Raw genomic sequence first — 23,557 nt, 5'->3', positions numbered from 1 at the left:
AAATGTATAAGGGACTCGTCTACACAGATGTTTTGCTCAGGGGTATACAAATCTGCAAATTTGTTGTTGAAGTGGTCTATGAGGGGCCGAATTTTGTGGAGCCGGTCAAAAGCTGGGTGGCCTCTGGGATGGGAGGTGCTGTTGTCGCTAAAGTGCAGGAAACGCAGGATGGTCTCAAATCGTGTCCTGGACATAGCAGCAGAGAACATGGGCATGTGATGAATTGGGTTCGTGGACCAATATGACCGCAATTCATGCTTTTTGGTTAGACCCATGTTGAGGAGAAGGCCCCGAAAAATTTTTATTTCGGAAACTTGGACTGGTTTCCACCGGAAAGGCTGGGCATAAAAGCTTCCCGGGTTGGCGGCTATAAATTAAGTGGCATACCGATTTGTTTCTGCCACGACTAAGTCCAAGAGCTCCGCAGTCAAGAACAGCTCAAAAAATCCCAGTGCCGAACCGATCTGAGCTGTCTCAACCCGAACTCCAGACTGGGCGGTGAAAGGGGGAACTACAGGTGTGGCTGAAGTTGGGGACTGCCAATCAGGGTTTGCCAGCACCTCAGGGACTCTAGGGGCTCTACGGGCCTGTCTGTGCGGTGGCTGCGACGGGGTAACTATTGCATGTGCCACCGTACCAGCTTCAACTGTCCTTCTGGTGCTCGCCACTTCACCATGTTGTACGGCAGTGCTGGTACTAGGTCCAGGCTGGGCTGCACTGCTGGTGTATGCCTCACCACGTAATCCGACAGCGCCAGCCCCACTCTGCTGCCCTTGAAACGGATCCTGCGCAACCTGTGGTCTAGCGACATGGGGCCGGGTACGTACTCAACCTCCTCGTCCGAACTTTGTGTCAGACTGCCACTGCTTTCTACAGGTTCATATTCTGACCCGCTAGATTCATCAGATGAGGGTTCCCACTCCTCATCCGACTGGGTCAGAATCCTGTAGTCCTCTTCAGAAGAATACCCCCTGTTTGACATTTGGACTACTAAATTTAGGAGTATTCCCTGAGACTACCCAAGAAAAAAAGCAAGCCTGTCTTACAAATGGGAGGCTAGCGAAGTACCGGAGGCCGCTGCGATTGATAAGAAATATCAAAACTGATTTTTTTTATCGCCGCAGCGCTTGTAAAGTGATTGTGCAGTGATCAAAAAATAATAATTTTTTTGTCACTGCGGCAGGGCGGGCATTGGTGAACGCACGTGTGGGCGACCGATCAGGCCTGATCGGGCAAACACTGCGTTTTGGGTGGAGGGCGAGCTAAGGTGACACTAATACTATTATAGATCTGACTGTGATCAGTTTTGATCACTTACAGATACTATAAAAGTACAAAAGCTCATTAGCGATACGCTAATCAGCGAATCAGTGACTGCAGTGCGGTGGGCTGGGCGCTAACCGACGCTAACTACCTAACCAAGGGGCCTAAACTATCCTAAAACCTATCAGTCAATACCAGTGAAATAAAAAAGTGACAGTTTACACTGATCACTTTTTTCCCTTTCACTAGGTGATTGACAGGGGCGATCAATGGGTTAATTGGGGTGATGGGGGTGATCTGGGGGCTAAGTGTGGTATTGGTGGGTACTCACTGTGATGTCTGCTCCTCTGCTGGAACCAACCGACCAAAAGGACCAGCAGAGGAGCAGAGGAGCAAAGAAGCCAATTAACACCTTATATTTATAAATATATGGTGTTAGATGGCTTGTGATTCGATTTTTTAAAAATCAGCAACCTGCCAGCCACGATCATTGGCTGGCAGGTTGCTGACGAAATACTCCTCTAACTTTTGTAGGCCTGCGATGCGCATGCGCGGGGCGGCTCTGACCAAAATCTCGCGTCTCGCGAGATGACGCACGGATGCGTCCAGGAGGAATGAATCGACCGCCTCCAGGACGCATCCGTGCGTTAGGCGGTCCGGAGGCGGTTATCAGTGACTTTCACAGTGGCCGCCCCTTTAACAGTGATTTTCACAGTGACCGCCCCTTTAACAGTGTCTTTCACAGTGACCGCCCCTTTAACAGTGACCGCCCCCTAACAGTGACCTTCACAGTGACCGCCCTTTTAACAGTGATTTTCACAGTGACCACCCCTTTAACAGCGACTTTCACAATGACTGCCCCTTTAACAGTAACTGCACCTTTAACAGTGACTTTCACAGTGACCGCCCCTTTAACAGGGACTTTCACAGTGGCCGCAACTTTAACAGTGACTTTCACAGTGACCGCCCCTTTAACAGTGACTTTCACAGTGATCGCCCCTTTAACAGTGACTTTCACAGTGAGCGCCCCTTTAATAAAGGTGACTTCCACAGTGCCCGCCCCTTTAACCTGTTCCGGACACATGACATACCGGTACGGCATGTTGTCCCGGTACTTAAGGACACATGACGTACCGGTACGTCATGTATAGTTCCGATCACCGCCGCCCTGCAGGCGGTGATCGGAACTGGGTGCCTGCTCAAATCAAACCTGTACGCCCAACAGTTTGTTGCTCAACACCCGGGCTCCTTTTTGGCTAGGCCCGGTGGCTGGACTCCGGTCAGTGCAGCCGAGATGAGGATGTTTTGAGGCCTCGTGCTGCACATAGGCCTAGTCAAGAAACCTAGTGTCAGGCATTACTGGAGTGGGGACGTCCTCTACCAGACCCCACTTTACAGTACGGCCATGACACGCTCCCGGTTTGAGGCCATCCGGAAATGCCTGCATAATTCAGATAATGCAGCATGTCGGCCCCCCCCCCCCCCCACCCAAGGTGATCCTGCCTATGACCGCCTGTACAAAATCAGGCCGGTCATCGATCACTCTGAGGCCAAATTTGTGCAGGCCTATGTACCTGGAAGGGAGGTCGCGGTTGATGAGTCTCTCATTGCTTTCAAGGGGAGACTCCTTTTCCGCCAGTATGTTCCCTTTGAGCGGGCGAGGTATGGCGTGAAGCTGTACGAACTTTGTGAGAGTACCTGTTAGTGGTTTTTCTCAGGCAGGTTTATGATGGTATATGATGAGGCATCAGACCTCCAACCCGTGAATATTTCCCTGTGCAACGAATATCCCATTTGCTCTGATCAGGAGATAAATATCAGCCCAGACTTAACATAGGTTGCTAAATATCTGAAATCTTTATTTCCTAGCACATACTTATAGGGCTTTTTGGGGGTGGGCGCATATTGTCTCTCAAGATCCAATTGGAACAATCCTGGTATTTCTTAGTAGGCCTTGGGAAACATGTTTGTCAAGATACAGTTGAAACTTTGTTAACCAATACTGGTATCTGCAAAATACAATACATGAAAAGGGTTATTTTACATTGAACAGGTTTACTCTACATGCTAATAAGTTGAATGACTTATCATAGGTTTCTGTCATTGTATGTGAGGTAAGATGTTAAATAGCCTTTTGTTAAGGGAAAGTTGTGAGATGTGCTAATTCGGGGTACTGCATTCCACAAGAGATGAGGCTTGTATAATCTATGTCTAATCTGTGATGTATCAAAAGTTAGATTATGAAAAATCCCTTTCAATCCAACCATTGATCCCAACTTTTATATACAGTATATATAAAAACTGGATCACTGTATGTTTTCCTCCATCTAAGGCCTTGTGTGTGTGTGTGTGTGTGTATATATATATATAAATATATATATATATATACAGTACAGACCAAAAGTTTGGACACACCTTCTCATTCAAAGAGTTTTCTTTATTTTCATGACTATGAAGGCATCAAAACTATGAATTAACACATGTGGAATTATATACATAACAAACAAGTGTGAAACAACTGAAAATATGTCATATTCTAGGTTCTTCAAAGTAGCCACCTTTTGCTTTGATTACTGCTTTGCACACTCTTGGCATTCTCTTGATGAGCTTCAAGAGGTAGTCCCCTGAAATGGTCTTCCAACAGTCTTGAAGGAGTTCCCAGAGATGCTTAGCACTTGTTGGCCCTTTTGCCTTCACTCTGCGGTCCAGCTCACCCCAAACCATCTCGATTGGGTTCAGGTCCGGTGACTGTGGAGGCCAGGTCATCTGGCGCAGCACCCCATCACTCTCCTTCATGGTCAAATAGCCCTTACTTTCAAAGTTTTCCCAATTTTTCAGCTGACTGACTGACCTTCATTTCTTAAAGTAATGATGGCCACTCGTTTTTCTTTACTTAGCTGCTTTTTTCTTGCCATAATACAAATTCTAACAGTCTATTCAGTAGGACTATCAGTTGTGTATCCACCTGACTTCTCCTCAACGCAACTGATGGTCCCAACCCCATTTATAAGGCAAGAAATCCCACTTATTAAACCTGACAGGGCACACCTGGGAAGTGAAAACCATTTCAGGGGACTACCTCTTGAAGCTCATCAAGAGAATGCCAAGAGTGTGCAAAGCAGTAATCAAAGCAAAAGGTGGCTACTTTGAAGAACCTAGAATATTACATATTTTCAGTTGTTTCACACTTGTTTGTTATGTATATAATGCCACATGTGTTAATTCATAGTTTTGATGCCTTCAGTGTGAATCTACAATTTTCATAGTCTTGAAAATAAAGAAAACTCTTTGAATGAGAAGGTGTGTCCAAACTTTTGGTCTGTACTGTATATATATATATGTGTGTGACACATGAAGACACTAAAGACTATGAAGGAGATAAAAAAAACCTTCTGTGTAATTTGGCGCACAGTAGGAAAAAATCTCCTGCATAGTGAAAAGAGAGAGAAGAAAGAAAAGTAAGAAAAAACACAAAACATAAGGAATGCAAGCTCTACACATAGAGAGTATATTCGGGTTAGACCTTTTACTGGGCTAACTCTGCCCTCCATGGCACATGGCTGCCCAGTAATATTACAGATGTGCAGGTACATTCCACCTCATGCCTTGACCAATAGAAATACTTTTTAGAACTGGAAGGTACACATTCTCACATTTCCTGAGAGTGCCGGTGGGTGGCGCTCAAACACTCACTATCCACTACCACACCCAGAACATGCACAAATGCTCCCAAATGAATCAGCCTTTTTTTTTTTTTAATGTGGCCCTAATCGGACAACATCTATTTAATTTGGTACAAATATGCTACTGACCCATAGTGAACCTCTGTTAGACATGGTTCCGAAAGGGGGGATCAGTCCCTGAGGAGGGTCTTTTAAAACAGGGTCGACCAAGAAAGGTGATATAGCATTCACATGGACACCAGTCCCACCAACCAATGTTTCATGTTGGGGCGCCCATGGTTCAGTGAGACCGGCATCAGTGTGCCATACCCCACCGTTGCTGATGAGGACCTGCTGGTAGTTTTCACTAAGAACATTGCTCTCAGAGCCAGCAGCCATTAGATCCCCCTCAAACCAACGGTGGCGGCTTTCACATGGGAAGTAGGAACCAGAGTGCTGATCTATAGAATTTCCCTTGCAACGACCTGACCCGATCACGCTCTCATAACCGTAATCAGGTCAGACCCTACACAAGGAGGCATATACAAAACAAACCTACATACCATTCCTAAGCTAAAAAGCAAGTCCACTATAGTCATCCTATGCTTAATAAAACTTTCCACGACAGTTCCCTCCTCTCTGTAATATGTCCCCTGTGTTCTTTGAATCTCTTGCTGAATCTTCGGTTTCCTCAGCTTGCCCTCGTCGATTGTGGTGCTCCTTGGGTGTCATTGCCTCCATGATGATGCTCCATCCTTCGGTTTGATTCTTCGGGGAGTTGACTCTGAGGGAGGTCCTGATGTACAGTGTTCATTTTAGGACATGGTCAGATATCATAGTCAAGTATCAAAATAATGCCAATGTGACACCTGACCCTGACACCTGACTCTGACACCTGACACCTGACCCTGACACCTGACTCTGACACTTGACCCTGACACCTGACCCTGACACCTGACCCTGACACCTGACTCTGACACCTGACCCCTGACTCTGACACTGACACCTGACCCTGACACCTGTCTCTGACAGCTGACCCTGATACCTGACCTTGACACCTGACCTTGACACCTGACCTTGACACCTGACTGACACCTGACCCTGATACCTGACCCTGACACCTGACCCTGATACCTGACCCTGACACCTGACCCCTGACTCTCACATCTGACTCTCATATCTGAGTTTGACTTATGCTCTTCATAGGTCAGGGTCAAAGTGAGAATGAGTTGAACAAAAATCCCAAGCTTATACAAGGAAAGCTGGTATCTCAGTGGTAATGCTGTTGCCCCATGTCTAGGCTTTTTGAGTTCAAAACCCCTTTCAGCATCAAAAAATGTTTACATGTTTTTATGCCCTAGGTAAGAGGCAAATTTAAATGATGTGTGACGCTGATATCTCACGTCCTTCACTAGTCAGTGTCACAAAACATTTTAGTTTTACTGTGGTTTTGTATGCTACATCACATAGATGAACAAAAATCATAAGCTCATCCAAGGCAAGCTGATAGCTCAGTGGTAATGCTGTTGCTTCTTGTCCAGGCTTTATGAGTTCAAAACCCCTTTCAGCATCTAAAAAATTTTTATATTTTATTATGCCCTAGATAAGAGGCAAATTTAAATGATGTGTGACGCTGATAACTCACGTTCTTCACTTGTCAGTATCACAAGGGATCTTAGGTTTACTGTGTTTTTTGCTATACTACATCTCATAGATCAAAAACCTTTGGTGTCTAAAGCTATAGCTCAGTGGTAAGACACTTGTTTGGCATGTAGTGTTCAAGGGTTCAAAGTAGGGATGTCCCGATACCGATACCAGTATCGGTATCGGGACCGATACCGGGCATTTGCACGAGTACATGTACTCGTGCAAATGTCCCCGATACCACTGCCGATACCTGTGCGCCGCTTCTATGTGTCTGTGTCCGTCCGCAGCCCCTGCACCTCGCACAGCTAACAGCTTCAGAGGGCAGCAGCAGGCACTGTGTAATAGGAGCCGACAGTGGAAGCTAGCTCCGCCCCGCCCCTCCCCGCCCTCCAACCAATCAGAGACTCACAGCACAGGGAGCGTAGTGCAGGGACTCAGAGAATCGTCTGACAGTTTATTAGTTATGAGTCAGAGACGGTGTCACCGAGTCCCTGCCAGACTTCCTGCTCTGCGGCTCCCTGTAAGTCCGTCCGGGGGAAGGGGGGGGCCTTATTAGCATAGCATGTAGTGGAGCTGGGTGTGTACAGGGTGCATGTAGCAGAGCAGGAAGTCTGGCAGGGACTCGGTGACACAGTCTGTGACTCATTAGATTCTTTTAACTAATAAACTCTCAGACGATTCTCTGAGTCCCTGCAATAACTATACATTGTAATTATATCAGTCTGCTCCACTGCATTCACTGCAGCAGAGCTGTGTTTGCCAGGAGCGAGTCCCTCTAAAAGTGATAGTGTCTGTCTTCTATGGCCCTGGTCCTTCCCTTCCTGCTTGCAAGCTGCACATTGATCTCTAAAAGCAGGCATTAGGGCAAGAAGAAATATACATTACTGTATGATGGCCACAAGACTATTATACTGAGGAGGGGGGGGCTTCAAAAATTGTTTTCCTGACTCCTTACAGTAGCGTCTCCTTGTGGCCGTCCCATACAGTATAGCGTCTCCTTGTGGCCGTCCCATACAGTATAACGTCTCCTTGTGGCCGCCCCATACAGTGTAACGTCTCCTTGTGGCCGTCCCATACAGTGTAACGTCTCCTTGTGGCCGCCCCCATACAGTGTAACGTCTCCTTGTGGCTGCCCCCATACAGTATAATATCTCCTTGTGGCTGCCCCCATACAGTGTAACGTCTCCTTGTGGCTGCCCCCATACAGTATAACGTCTCCTTGTGGCTGCCCCCATACAGTGTAACGTCTCCTTGTGGCTGCCCCCATACAGTATAGTGTCTCCTTGTGGCCGCCCCCATACAGTATAACGTCTCCTTGTGGCCGCCCCCATACAGTATAACGTCTCCTTGTGGCCGCCCCCATACAGTGTAACGTCTCCTTGTGGCTGCCCCCTATACAGTATAACGTCTCCTTGTGGCTGCCCCCATACCGTATAACGTCTCCTTGTGGCTGCCCCATACAGTGTACCGTCTCCTTGTGGCCGTCCCATACAGTGTAACGTCTCCTTGTGGCTGCCCCCATACAGTATAATGTTTCCTTGTGGCCGCCCCATACAGTGTAACGTCTCCTTGTGGCCGCCCCATACAGTGTAACGTCTCCTTGTGGCCGCCCCATACAGTGTAACGTCTCCTTGTGGCCGCCCCATACAGTGTAACGTCTCCTTGTGGCCGTCCCATACAGTGTAACGTCTCCTTGTGGCCGCCCCATACAGTGTAACGTCTCCTTGTGGCCGCCCCATACAGTGTAACGTCTCCTTGTGGCTGCCCCCATACAGTATAATGTCTCCTTGTGGCCGCCCCATACAGTATAATGTCTCCTTGTGGCCGCCCCATACAGTGTAACGTCTCCTTGTGGCCGTCCCATACAGTGTAACGTCTCCTTGTGGCTGCCCCCATACAGTATAACGTCTCCTTGTGGCTGCCCCCATACAGTATAACGTCTCTTTGTGGCCCCCATACAGTATAACGTCTCCTTGGAATGTTATAGTTCTGTTTTTGGGCCTTTTGGTTGGTCAGTGGTCAGAAAATACATGTGTGTGTATTTTATTGTTAAAATTAGTATCGGTAATTGGTATCGGTGAGTACTTAAATAAAAGTATCGGTACTCGTACTCAGTCTTAAAAAAATGGTATCGGGACATCCCTAGTTCAAAGCCCCTTCCAGGCTTTTAATAAAATTTATATTTTATATTTTATTGAGCTCTAGATCAGAGACAAATTCAAATGGTGTGTGATGTAAGTAGTCCTTTTTTATTTTATTAAGAGTACATGGGCAGCACTATAGTAAAGGGGCCCTGTATACAGAGCTGTATCCTGGATTTTACATATCTACTGTATATATATGTGTATTATACACACAGTGTCTATAGCTTCACCACACTGAGATCTGCTCAGAAAGCTGATATACATTACTGGCTTATCCACAGACACAATATATGATCATACAGATCGCAGTACTATGTGATAGCTTCTAAGTATAGAAAAACCATGTGGTAATGTTATAGCTTGGAGGTTACATTAAAGGCTTTGCATGTTGAAGTCCCCAGAAAGATATGTTTTTTTCTTTAATAGCATATACTATAATAAATAATATGTCATTAACCCATAGGATACCAGCGCTGTACATGTATGTCGCTGGAAACACGGTCACAAATCCCAGCGCCATACAGGTACAGCGCTCTGATCGGGCGGCCACAGGAGCTACTCCTGCCCGATCAGCTGCAGGGGTCCGGCAGGCACTGATAGTTGGACCTCTGCTGTATGCACCGGCATCGGTGAAAACACTGCTCATTAACTCTTGCACTGCCGCGGTCAGCGCTGACGGCTGCATGTGCGGTATCCCCGTGGTGCTGTGACGTCAGCCTGCTGTCTAGCCCTGTCAGTCAATGGGGGGAGGGGTGTGGGTGCAGAGCACAGGGGGTGTTAAAGAGCATTGCTCAGAATAGGGTTGCCACCCGTACGGGAATTACCCGGACAGTCCGGGTTTGCAATCCTGTGCCCGGGTACAAGCCTTTCTCAGACCCGGGCACAGGATCAGCTGTGAATGATGGAGGCGGTGGCTGGGCACAGGGAGATGAGCGCTTCCATTGTGGAAGCGCTCATCTCCATAGTCATCTGTATCACCGTCCTCAGGACATCGATACAGACGGCTGTGCTGCGGCAGGGGAGGGAGAGGCGTCTCCCTCCCCTGTTCCTCTGATAGGCTGCGGGCCTTGTGCCTGCAGCCTATCAGAGGCCGGTGCAGGCGGCGCAATGACGCCATCACGCCTCCTGAGCCGTACAGCATGGTACACAGGCCGGGAAGAGGCCTGCATTGCATCGTTGGAGGTAAGTAAAAGGTTTTTTTTGTTTTTTTTTAGAGAAGAGAGACACCTGAAATTGGCACATATGGGGGAAGGGGTGGAAAGAGACACCCTATACTGGCACATATTGGGGAGGAGGAGAAATGAGGCACTTGAAACTGGCACATATGGGGGAAGGGGGGAGAGGCACCTTATACTGGCATATATTTGGGGGGGTGGAGAAAAGAGGCACTTGAAATTGGCACATATAGGGGAAGGGGTGGAAAGAGGCACCTTATACTGGCACATATTGGGGGGGGAATGAGGCACTTGAAACTGCCACATATGGGGGAAGGGGGGGAAGAGGCACCTTATACTGGCACATATTGGGCGGGGGAGAAATGAGGCACTTGATACTGGCACATATAAGGGAAGGGGGGAAGAGGCACTTTATACTGGCACATATTGGGGAGGGAGAGAAATGAGGCACTTGATACTGGCACATATAAGGGAAGGGGGGAAGAGGCACCTTATACTGGCACATATTGGGGGGGAGAAAAGAGGCACTTCTTACTGACACATGGGGGGGCATCTATGGGGGACACTTCTTACTGGCACATTATTTGGGGGCTTCTACTGAGGCCACAAAGAAGGGGTATTTTATATGGGGGGCTCTGCATTGTACTAGTATTATCAGGGGGTTTATCTGTTTCTGCAGTATAGTATTGGGGAGCACAGTGGCACAGTATTGGGGGTAGTAGGATGATTTGTCCAGAGGATGATGGAAAAGTAGTAAACTAAGATTTTTTTGTTGTTGTTGTCAAACTGCAGAGACGAAAAATGGCGACAAAATGGTGGTCTGGTCTGAAGGTCTGAAAGGAGAAGATGAGGAAAGAGAACATCTACATCAAAGGAGACGTCACTGGATGTAAGAGGTATGAGGCGCTGTATTTCTGTAGTGACGGGATCAGGGGCGTAACGATCGTGGTGCGACAGCGACCAGGTGTGGAGGCGGGACATGGGTGTGGCTGGAGGCGGGACATGGGTGGGGCCTGGAAGGGGCCCTCCCTCCCTTCTGTTCGGGTTTGGCTTGAAGAAAAGGTGGCAACCCTAAACGCCATGCGCAAAACCCGAGCATGGTACAAAGAAGTTGCGGTCTACTTGGTGCAGGTTGCCTTGTACAACTCTTTTGTACTGTTCCAGAGCTCTGGCAACACAGGGACATTCCTGCAGTTCTAGGAGGCAGTCCTCAAGGCCCTGATCTTTTCTGACTGGGAAAGAGCAGGCCAGAGTACCTCAGGAACTGGAGGCGCCAGGATCGTCCCTGGCCAACACTTTCCAAGTGTGGTTCCCCCATACTGGAAAGAAGGGACGGTCCCAAAAAAAAAGTGCAGCGTGTGTAACAGGAGGGGGTAACGGAAGGACACCACTACTCAGTGTGACACGTGCCTGCCCCGATCATCCGGGCCTCTGTATTGACTGTTGCTTCAGGGAGTGCCACACTTCCATGGAGTACTAAATTTATGATCCCCTTCCCCCATTTTTATTTATTTCTCCACAGTCTTCACAGGAATAGCTGCAAAGTGGAGGAGAAGATTCAAAATCTCCTTTTATTACACTAACATGTTCTTGTAGCCCCTTTTATTTCATTTTTACAAGGGGTAATAGGAGAAAAAGCGCCCCAAAATTCGTAGCCCAATTTTTCCCGTGTAAGGACATACCCCATATGTGGACGTAAAGTGCTCTGCAGGCGAACTACATGGCTCAGAAGAGAAGGAGCGCCATTGGGATTTTGGTTGTCCAAAATCCCAATAGAGCTCTTTCTCTTCTGAGCCGTGTAGTTCACCCGCAGATCACTCTACATCCACATATGAGGTATTTCTCTTTCGGGAGAAATTGGGCTATAAACTGTTGGGCGAATAAGTTTGTTTGCTCCAACATTAGATTCACAAATTGTTCACTGAAAAAAAACAAAAAATGTCATATTCAGTGAAGCCCACTGTGCGAATCTGGATTCCTGGTTGTCCAACAAAGTCAGGAATCAAGGGCTCAAAATCCTCTGGGGTACTCCAGCCAAGTTCACCGGTAGAGGGCTCAGGTGAACTTGCCTGGTGAGCTGGAAAACTAGTACGAGCCCCAGGGCTGCTCATGCTAGTGTGGGCCACAGGGTTCCTGGCATGGGGGGCTCCTGGCTCTGCCTAGCGGCGTCTCCGCCGCCTTGGGGCTCATCATCATCACTAGATGATGAGGAGAACGAGGATGACAACAGGAAAGTAGGGTCATCCTCGTCCTCACTGGGGCTCTCCGACTCCGAGAACTGGGTTGTATGCCTCCTCGGCCGAGAACATCCGGCGGGCCATCTTAGAACGCTAAAGGGGAGTGCGTGTGTGTTTAAAACTTTATTTAGTGTGTGTGTGTGGGGGGGGGGGGGGAGCGGTGTGTTTTTATGTATACCCTACCCTAACCCACCCTAACCTAACAGAATCCCCGAAAAATTGCTCACAGCCCAAAAACTCGCTGATCAGCGGTACCAAGCTGATCAGCGGTGGGGTGGGCGATGCGCTAACAGTGGCCAGGCGCTCTTTTACAGCTAAGAGTGCCGGCCACAGTCAGCGCACCTACAAAAAGAAAAAAAAGCTCCCCCTAAATGTTTATATGCCAGATAGCACTTTATGGGGTCTCAGGGGCCACGGATGGCGGCGGATCGTGTGGGATGCAGATGGACCGACACAGGGCTCCTCTCTCCTTACTCACACAGAAGTCTGTGGGCGGGGAGAGCGGAGCTCCAGGACGTTATCTCCAGGTCAGTCCCTCCAACCAATCACAGACGATCCTCACCCTCATCCTCCGTCACCGCCACCTCACAGGATCTGCGGAGGGTGATTGATGGTGTATATTACACCACTGATCACCCTGCTATTCCGGGTCACCGGAGACCTGAATAACCTGGAAATGCTGCAAACCGCAGGTCTGAATTGACCTGCGGTTAGCAGCGATCACCGGTATGGGGAAGGGGGGGGGGTCACAGGACCCCCCCTCGGCATTGTCACAGGATGCCTTCTGAATGATTTCAGCAGGCGCACCGTTCCTAACACTGCCCGCCGCACAGCGGTGATCGGAAATACACAGGTGTCCATAAGAGGTTCTGTCACCAGAATCAACCCTATTAGACCATACATACTGCCTGGTAGGGCTCATTATGCTGATTATGTATGATAAATAGCTGCAGAGATATGCAGAGATTCATATGCAAATAAACAATTCGAGCACTCAGAGGCGGGGCTGAATATTCTGAGCAATGCTCTATAACACCCCCTGTGCTCTGCACCCACACCCCTCCCCCCACTGACTGACAGGGCTAGACACCAGGCTGACGTCACAGCACCACGGGGATACCGCACATGCAGCCATCAGCGCTGACCGCGGCAGTGCAAGGGTTAATGAGCCGGCATCAGTGTTTTCACCGATGCCGGTGCATACAGCAGGGGTCCAACTATTAGTGCCTGCCGGACCCCTGCAGCTGATCGGGCGGGAGTAGCTCCTGTGGCCGCCCGATCAGAGCGCTGTACCTGTATGGCGCTGGGATTTGTGACCGTGTTTCCAACGACATACATGTACAGCGCTGGTATCCTATGGGTTAATGACATATTATTTATTATAGTATATGCTATTAAAGAAAAAAACATATATCTTTCTGGGGACTTTAACATGCAAAGCCTTTAATGTAACCTCCAAGCTATAACATTACCACATGGTTTTTCTATACTTAGAAGCTATCACATAGTACTGCGATCTGTATGATCATATATTGTGTCTGTGGATAAGCCAGTAATGTATATCAGCTTTCTGAGCAGATCTCAGTGTGGTGATGCTATAGACACTGTGTGTATAATACACATATATATACAGTAGATATGTAAAATCCAGGATACAGCTCTGTATACAGGGCCCCCTTTACTATAGTGCTGCCCATGTACTCTTAATAAAATAAAAAAGGACTACTTACATCACACACCATTTGAATTTGTCTCTGATCTAGAGCTCAATAAAATATAAAATATAAATTTTATTAGAAGCCTGGAAGGGGCTTTGAACCGATGAACACTACATGCCAAGCAAGTGTCTTACCACTGAGCTATAGCTTTAGACACTAAAGGTTTTTGATCTATGAGATGTAATGAGATGTAGTATAGCAAAAAACACAGTAAACCTAAGATCCATTGTGACACTGACAAGTGAAGAACGTGAGTTATCAGCGTCACACATCATTTCAATTTGCCTCTTATCTAGGGCATAATAAAATATAAACATTTTTTAGAGGCTGAAAGGGGTTTTGAACTCATAAAGCCTGGACAAGAAGCAACAGCATTACCACTGAGCTATCAGCTTGCCTTGGATGAGCTTGTGATTTTTGTTCATCTATGTGATGTAGCATACAAAACCACAGTAAAACTAAAATGTTTTGTGACACTGACTAGTGAAGGACGTGAGATATCAGCATCACACATCAGCGTCACACATCATTTAAATTTGCCTCTTACCTAGGGCATAATAAAATGTAAATATTTTTTGAGGCTGAAAGGGGTTTTGAACTCAGAAAGCCTGGACATGGGGCAACAGCATTACCACTGAGCTACCAACTTTCCTTGTATAAGCTTGGGATTTTTGTTCAACTCATTCTCACTTTGACCCTGACCTATGAAGAGCATAAGTCAAACTCAGATATGAGAGTCAGGTGTCAAGGGTCAGGTGTCAAGGTCAGGTGTCAGGGTCAGGTGTCAAGGTCAGGTGTCAGGGTCAGGTGTCAGGGTCAGGTGTCAAGGTCAGGTGTCAGAGACAGGTGTCAGGGTCAGGTGTCAGGTGTCAGGGTCAGGTGTCAGGGTCAGGTGTCAGGGTCAGGTGTAAGAGTCAGGTGTCAGAGTCAGGTGTCAGGGTCAGGTGTCAGGGTCAGGTGTCACATTGGCATTATTTTGATACTTGACTATGATATCTGACCATGTCCTAAAATGAACACTGTACTGATGTGGTAAGGTGTGGCGTGGCGATGAACGTTTAGTTGGACATCCTTTCCATCAAAGACATAGGTTGATCCGTGGCATATCTGGGAGCTGCAATTAGGATGTGATTATCTGCACGTGACTGGGCGATCCGATAGATCAAACAGCAGGAGCATCTCACCAGGATAAATATGATAAAGAGAAAAACAACAACATGAGGATATATACTTATATACTCCTATTTCCTTCAACCAGTTACCTATGGAAAACAGGGAATCTCCAAAAAAACACCCAAAGCTGCGAAAGGATTCTATCCCTCATTAGTAATAGCCCTAGCTCTGCCCTGAATTACAGTGACCTTATCCATATAAGCCTGGACATTATCACTGGTATCTGCGATTGAAGTACAGCAGTCCTCTCCTATAAACTCACAGAAACCCCCCCACACACCTTAGAAGCTAAAAGATAATCCAGCGCCATCTTTTCCTGTAAGACGAGGGTTGGGTTGGTGCACCTGTTGGCAAGGGAAACAAGAGCGAAATATCATCATAATCAATGTTTAATTTCTCAATCAGTTTTGCCACATATTCCTCTTGTATCTGCTGCAAGTCTCTAGGCATCACAATTAATGGACTCATTGTCCATGGGGTTGGGAAGGGTCTCCCCATCCAAATACTACTCCTCCCTTTGACCATAGACCGTTAGCGTCTTTGGTCAACCCTTGAATCTTTGCTGCCCTTGCATATATTGTTCTACTGGGCTGTGCAGACTGTACAATAGGTTGATTAGCATGCTCAGACAAAACCTGTTCCTCAGGTTCTGTAAAGCCAGGAACCTGTGGTAGAGTCAAGTGTGCGCATATCTCATCATCTGATTCTGTTGTTAATTTTGTTACTAAAGGGTACAATGGCACATATGGGGGTGGGGCAGGAGTTGGAGTCACGATGGGGGTTTTAAGTCAGTCCAAAAATTTTGCACAGATAGCCATGCTTGGCCGCAAGTTTTCATATACATTTTATTCCAGTGAGGGTCTCCTTTGTACCATGGAAAAGTGTCTATGTCATTCAGACATAGGCCCTTGATCATGGCCATATAGAAGTCTGAAAAAGACCCTTCTTTTGAGAACGGGTCAGTACATTTCATTTGTTCTGTCCATTTACACATATTATCAACCCAAGGATCAGTATAAAATGGACCTAAACACCTCCGGACAAACATTTTTGGACTTTCTCCCCCAAATTTTTTTTTTTTTTTTAGGAGACAGTTTTACCATAGAGTGATTTGCAGCAGATTTAGGGTACATCATTTTCAGTTCTAAATTTAAAATTCAGTTTCTTTTTGGGATTCTTCTTACCATAAGAATTGCCCATCTTAGGCTACTTTCACACCTGCGTTCGGGTGTCCGCTCGTGAGCTCCGTTTGAAGGGGCTCACAAGCGGCCCCGAACGCATCCGTCCAGCCCTAATGCATTCTGAGTGGATGCGGATCTGCTCAGAATGTATCAGTCTGGCGGCGTTCAGCCTCCGCTCCGCTCAGCAAGCGGACACCTGAACGCTGCTTGCAGCGTTCGGGTGTCCGCCTGGCCGTGCGGAGGCAAGCGGATCCGTCCAGACTTACAATGTAAGTCAATGAGGACGGATCCGTTTGAAGATGACACAATATGGCTCAATCTTCAAACGGATCCGTCCCCCATTGACTTTCAATGTAAAGTCTGGATGGATCCGTTCAGGCTACTTTCAGACTTAGAATTTTTTTCAAACTATAATGCAGACGGATCCGTTCTGAACGGATACAAACGTCTGCATTATAGGAGCGGATCCTTCTGAGCAGACATCAGACGGACCCGCTCTGAACGCTAGTGTGAAAGTAGCCTAAATTAGCTAAAATATACAGTGAGATCAGCTGAATTTAAAGTTTATCAAAGGATGATTATGTTTGTGTTTAGTGCAAAAATACGTACTGACAAACCTTATGCTTATCAGTTTATGTGGTTTTTATCCTATTTCTTCTAATTCAGGTTCATAACGACTCCTGAATTTATGGCAGATTTTAAACTATTCTGGATGGTATTACTTCTAATTCAGGCTCATATTACTCCTGAATTTATGGCAGATTTTAAACTATTCATGGCCAATTTTATACCTTCAATTTCAGCATGAACTCGCATACAATCTATACATAATCTATACAGTAAAATTCAACATTATATATATATAACGACTAAAAATGCTTAAGCAACTATACAGCTATATACAGGTTTAGCAAAGGATATTCGTTGCACACAATACTGTTTTTCAGATTAGGGGACTCCAGACCCCATTTTTTCTTCAGGAATATCAGATTCCTGCGGGATTTGAGATCCCTCTATTTCTTTAGGAATATCAGATTCCTGCGGGACTTCAGATCCCTCTATTTCTTTAGGAATATCAGATTCCTCAGGGAGACGCTTACCGGAAGCGCTTACCGGGTTCAAATAATCCACTCTTACAGTATAGGGCAGTAATAATACACTGCTCAAAAAAATAAAGGGAACACTTAAACAACACAATGTAACTCCAAGTCAATCACACTTCTGTGAAATCAAACTGCCCACTTAGGAAGCAACACTGAGTGACAATCAATTTCACATGCTGTTGTGCAAATGGGATAGACAACAGGTGGAAATTATAGGCAATTAGCAAGACACCCCCAATAAAGGAGTGGTTCTGCAGGTGGTGACCACAGACCACTTCTCAGTTCCTATGCTTCCTGGCTGATGTTTTGGTCACTTTTGAATGCTGGTGGTGCTTTCACTCTAGTGGTAGCATGAGACGGAGTCTACAACCCACACAAGTGGCTCAGGTAGTGAAGCTTATCCAGGATGGCACATCAATGCGAGCTGTGGCAAGAAGGTTTGCTCTGTCTGTCAGCGTAGTGTTCAAAGCATGGAGGCGCTACCAGGAGACAGGCCAGTACATCAGGAGACGTGGAGGAGGCCGTAGGAGGGCAACAACCCAGCAGCAGGACCGCTACCTCCGCCTTTGTGCAAGGAGGAACAGGAGGAGCACTGCCAGAGCCCTGCAAAATGACCTCCAGCAGGCCACAAATGTGCATGTGTCTGCTCAAACGGTCAGAAACAGACTCCATGAGGGTGATATGAGGGACCGACGTCCACAGGTGGGGGTTGTGCTTACAGCCCAACACCGTGCAGGACGTTTGGCATTTGCCAGAGAACACCAAGATTGGCAAATTCGCCACTGGCGCCCTGTGCTCTTCACAGATTAAAGCAGGTTCACACTGAGCACATGTGACAGACTTGACAGAGTCTGGAGACGCCGTAGAGAATGTTCTGCTGCCTGCAACATCCTCCAGCATGACCGGTTTGGCATTGGGTCAGTAATGGTGTGGGGTGGCATTTCTTTGGAGGGCCGCACAGTCCTCCATGTGCTCGCCAGAGGTAGCCTGACTGCCATTAGGTACCGAGATGAGATCCCCAGACCCCTTGTGAGACCATATGCTGGTGCGGTTGGCCCTGGGTTCCTCCTAATGCAAGACAATGCTAGTCCTCATGTGGCTGGAGTGTGTCAGCAGTTCCTGCAAGACGAAGGCATTGATGCTATGGACTGGCCCGCCCGTTCCCCAGACCTGAATCCAATTGAGCACATCTGGGACATCATGTCTCGCTCTATCCACCAATGTCACATTGCACCACAGACTGTCCAGGAGTTGGCAGATGCTTTTGTCCAGGTCTGGGAGGAGATCCCTCAGGAGACCGTCCGCCACCTCATCAGGAGCATGCACAGGCGTTGTAGGGAGGTCATACAGGCATGTGGAGGCCACACACACTACTGAGCCTCATTTTGACTTGTTTTAAGGACATTACATCAAAGTTGGATCAGCCTGTAGTGTGTTTTTCCACTTTAATTGTGACTCCAAATCCAGGCTTCCATGGGTTGAAAAATTTGATTTCCATTTTTTTATTTTTGTGTGATTTTGTTGTCAGCACATTCAACTATGTAAAGAACAAAGTATTTCAGAAGAATATTTAATTAATTCAGATCTAGGATGTGTTATTTTTGTGTTCCCTTTATTTTTTTGAGCAGTGTATACTGTATATAAAAAAAATATAGAATCACTTACCCGATACTTTTTTTGCGGTGGATCCCACCTTCTGACACCAAACTGTTAGCGTTTTTTCTCAGGCAGGTTTATTATGGTATATGATGAGGCATCAGACCTCCAACCCGTGAATATTTCTCTGTGCAATGAATATCCCATTTGCTCTGATCAGGAGATAAATATCAGCCCAGACTTAACATAGGTTGCTAAATATCTGAAATCTTTATTTCCTAGCACATACTTATAGGGCATTTTGGGGGTGGGCGCATATAGTCTCTCAAGATCCAATTGGAACAATCCTGGTATTTCTTAGTAGGCCTTGGGAAACATGTTTGTCAAGATACAGTTGAAACTTTGTTAAACAATACTGGTATCTGCTATATACAATACATGAAAAGGGTTATTTTACATTGAACAGGTTTACTCTACATGCTAATAAGTTGAATGACTTATCATAGGTTTCTGTCATTGTATGTGAGGTGAGATGTTAAATAGCCTTTTGTTAAGGGAAAGTTGTGAGATGTGCTAATTCGGGGTACTGCATTCCACAAGAGATGAGGCTTGAATAATCTATGTCTAATCTGTGATGTATCAAAAGTAAGATTATGAAAAATCCCTTTCAGTACCTCAGGGTACACTTACAAGTTTTGTGTGTACGAGGGGCGAGATTCCCGTATTCAACCTCAGAATGTCCCTCCACTCTGGGTATTAGCGGGAAACTTGTGTGGGACCTTATGTACCCACTGTTAGATAAGGGTTACCACCTGTACGTGGATAACTTGTTCCAGTCCCTCGCCGCCAGATCCACGTCCGCTTGTGGGACCGTGAAGAGAAATCAACTCGACCTCCCTACCCACCCCCTCCAGGTACCTATCCCCAGGGGTGAGACCCGTGCCCTTACCAGTGGAAACCTCTCGCTGGTCAGATATAAGGACAAGAGGGATGTCCTTGTACTGTCCACAATTCACGGTAACGGCATCATCCCTGTCCCTGTGCGAGGTACCGCGGCAACGGTCCTCAAGCCCGATTGTATCGTCGACTACAATCGGTATATGGGAGGAGTTGATCTCTCTGATCAAGTCCTCAAGCCATATAATGCCATGCGCAAAACCCGGGCATGGTACAAAAAAGTTTCCGTCTACTTGGTGCAGGTTGCCTTGTACAACTCTTTTGTGCTGTCCCGGAGCGCTGGCAACACAGGGACATTCCTTCAGTTCTATGAGGCAGTCCTCAAGGACCTGATCTTTTCTTACTGGGAAAGAGCAGGCCGGAGTACCTCGGGAACTGAAGGCGCCCGGATCGTCCCTGGCCAACACTTTCCAGGTGTGGTCCCCCATACTGGAAAGAAGGCACGGACCCAAAAAAGGTGACATACCTCTTGGTGCACATGGTTAACATACTTTGTGTTGCACTGGGGGGTGTAACATACTTTGGGGTGCACTTGGTGTTGTCACATACTTTTGGGTGCACTTGGTGTTGTCAATTACTTTGTGGTGCACAGGGGGGTGTCACATACTTTGGGGTGCACTTGGTGTTGTCATATACTTTGGGGTGCACTGGGTGTCACATACTTTGGCGTGCACTGGGGGTGTCACATACTTTGAGGTGCACTGGGGGGTGTCACATACTTTGGGATGCATTGGGTGGTGTCACATACTTTGGGGTGCACTTGGTGTTGTCACATACATTTGGGTGTACTTGTTGTCACATACTTTGGGGTGCATTGGGGGTGTCACATACTTTGGGGTGCACTTGATGTTGTCATAAACTTTGTGGTGCACTTGCTGTTGTCACATACTTTGGGGTGCACATGGTTACATCACAGGTCTACACATACCCATGTTCTTGCGCTGGGCCTTGCTGGCTTTCTCCCACTCCTCGGGATGCAGCTCTCTGGCTATTTCTTCCCATGACACATCTTTTCTGATGTAGTCATGGTATAGTTCACAACAGGTGTCCCATAATTGGGGCCGTTTTTGTACCAATACTATTAGCTTTTCCACATTGATAGCCATGATGCTCTTTTGTAGTACTTGCTGCCTCCTCTCCATACTTCCTGGTCCTAGGTTGCTGCAACATGTCACTGAATGAGGTTTCCTAGAACATTTTCAGTCCAGGGGTCCGCAAAAAAACGGATGCATTTCCATGTGCTATCCGTTTTTTGCGGACCCATTGACTTCAATGGGGCCACGGACTGTAAATCGCGGCCAAGTATAGGACATGTTCTAAAAAAAAAAAGGTACGGATGACACTAAAAGGCATACCACAATTTTTGCAAACCAATAGAAATGAATGGATCCGTGCATTATCTGAAAAAATTGCGGAACAGACGAGGAACGGACGCGGAAGAAAACAACGGTCGTGTGAATGCACCCTAAAAAAGATCCTTCTCCTGTTGCGACAGTTCCTTGCGCCAGTTGGTGAATTAATGAAGCTGGTGGGAAATAGTAGCTGTGTATGTGAGTCTGTATTGTATTGTGTGTAGGTGGGTAAAAGGAATGTACTGGGAAAGAATATTGTGTAATATGTAATAAGTGCATTGTGTAATAGGTAGTTGTGGTGTTATATCTTAGAGAATACATTTATTTTCTCTTATACACAGTGTTGTGGATCACTGCGTACACTGGACAGTGTTGGGAAACAGAATATCCATTTATACCAGGGAAAGCTGTGGAAGACTAGGGAAACAGGTTTTACCCTTAGCGACCTTGGAGTTACAAATTGGGATGATTAATATTAAAGAGGATCTTTCATCTGGCAAAACATTGCGAACTAAATGTCATGATCTGTACAGAGGCGCCCAGGGATCTCACTGCACTTACTATTATCCCTGGGCGCCGCTCCACTCTCCTGCTATGCCCTCCGGTATGTTCGGTCACTTGGTTATAGTAGGCGGAGACTTAGGAAACTTGGTTATAGTAGGCGGAGTCTGCCCTTGTTCTCCTGGGCGTCTCCTTCTCCCATGCTGTAGCGCTGGCCAATCGCAGCGCAGAGCTAACCGCCTGGGAGTTTTCTTTCTCCCAGGCTGTGAGCTCTGCGCTGCGATTGGCCAGCGCTACAGCCTAGGAAAAGGAGATGCCCAGGAGAACAAGGGCAGTCTCCTCCTACTATAACCAAGTCCCCAAAGTCTCCGCCTACTATAACCAAGTGACCGAACATACCGGAGGGCATAGCAGGAGAACGGAGCGGCGCTCAGGGATAATAGTAAGTGCAGTGAGATCCCTGGGCGCCGCTGTACAGATCATGACACTTAATTCACAATGTTTTGCCAGATGAAAGGTCCTCTTTAATTATTAATATTTTGTATGGTTATTCATAATTAATATCTCTGCCCTTTTACAAGATTGTTCCTTCATTAGTGTGGTATATATGGAGTTGGTACTCTCACACTTGCGTTGCTGGATTCCGGCAGGCAGTTCCGTCGCAATCTGTATGCAAACAGAAACCATTTGTAGACGGATCCAGATGCGGATCCATCTCACAAATGAATTGCAATACCGGATCCGTCTCCGGTGTCATCCGGAAAAAACGGATCCGGTATTTAAAAAAAAACATTTTTAAAGGTCTGCGCATGCGCAAACCGGAAGACCGGATCTGTCAATGCGGCAATTTTAATGCTGTATCCAGCACTAATACATTCCAAAGGAAAAAAATGCCGGATCCGGCATTCCGCCAAGTGTTCAGGATTTTTGGCCAGAGAGGAAAATGTAGCATGCTGCAGTTTTTTCTCCGTCCAAATACCGTAAAAGGACTGAACTGAAGACATCCTGATGCATCCTGAACGGAATGCTTTCCATTCAGAATGCATTAGGATAAAACTGACCAGTTTTTTCCCAATATTGAGCCCCTAGGACGGAACTCAATACCGGAAAACTTTGACACCAGTGTGAAAATACCCTTAAACTGTCACATGTATCAAACCAATCAGTTTAGTGGTGGGCTGAATTTGCTGCTGATCTCTGGGCATGTCTGTGCACCTGTGAGCTGGTTCATTGCTTTTGTTGTAACAAAAAATAGTTATGGCTCTTAAAAACCACTTCAGCAAATGGCGTAACTATTTTTTGGATTCTTATCCTCTTGTTTTTTTTTGTAAAAATGAAAAATTTTGAGCTAAAATGACATTATTGTTAATATATAATTTTTTATTTTCATATAAATTCTGTGAAACACCTATGGTGCCAAAATGTCACTGCACCCCTATTAATATTATATCAATTGGATGTATTTTCCAAAATGGGGCCTTTTGAGGGTGTATTTCTTATGTTTTTGGGTACTTTCACACTAGCGTTTTTCTTTTCCGGTATAGAGTTCCGTCACAGGGGCTCTATACCGGAAAATAGCTGATCAGGCATATCCCTATGCATTCTGAATGCAGTGTAATCCGTTCAGGATGCATCAGGATGTCTTCAGTTCAGTCATTTTGACTGATCAGGCAAAAGATAAAACCGTAGCATCCTACGGTTTTATCTCCGGCGAAAAAAACTGAAGACTTGCCGGAATGCCAGATCTGGTATTTTTCCCCATAGGAATGTATTAGTGCCGGATCCGGCATTCGAAATACCTGAATGCCAGATCCGTCCAGACTGGTAAAAATGTGAAAAAAGATACAA

The 23,557-nt window shown here is 46.6% G+C and overlaps 1 long non-coding RNA gene across 1 annotated transcript; it reads right to left on the bottom strand.

Annotated features, from left to right (window-relative positions):
* Positions 1-5,488: 5,488 nt before the first annotated feature.
* Positions 5,489-15,002, bottom strand: LOC121002672. The gene is made up of 3 exons (XR_005779306.1): positions 14,872-15,002; positions 6,823-6,832; positions 5,489-5,707 (listed from the first exon to the last, which is right to left on the bottom strand). It is a non-coding gene; the product is annotated as an uncharacterized LOC121002672 (long non-coding RNA).
* Between the last annotated feature and the right edge of the window lie 8,555 nt (positions 15,003-23,557).

The sequence above is a fragment of the Bufo bufo genome, chromosome 5 (assembly GCF_905171765.1).
Source record: "Bufo bufo chromosome 5, aBufBuf1.1, whole genome shotgun sequence".
Lineage (NCBI taxonomy): Eukaryota > Metazoa > Chordata > Amphibia > Anura > Bufonidae > Bufo > Bufo bufo.
This window is presented reverse-complemented; position numbering and strand designations above follow the sequence as displayed.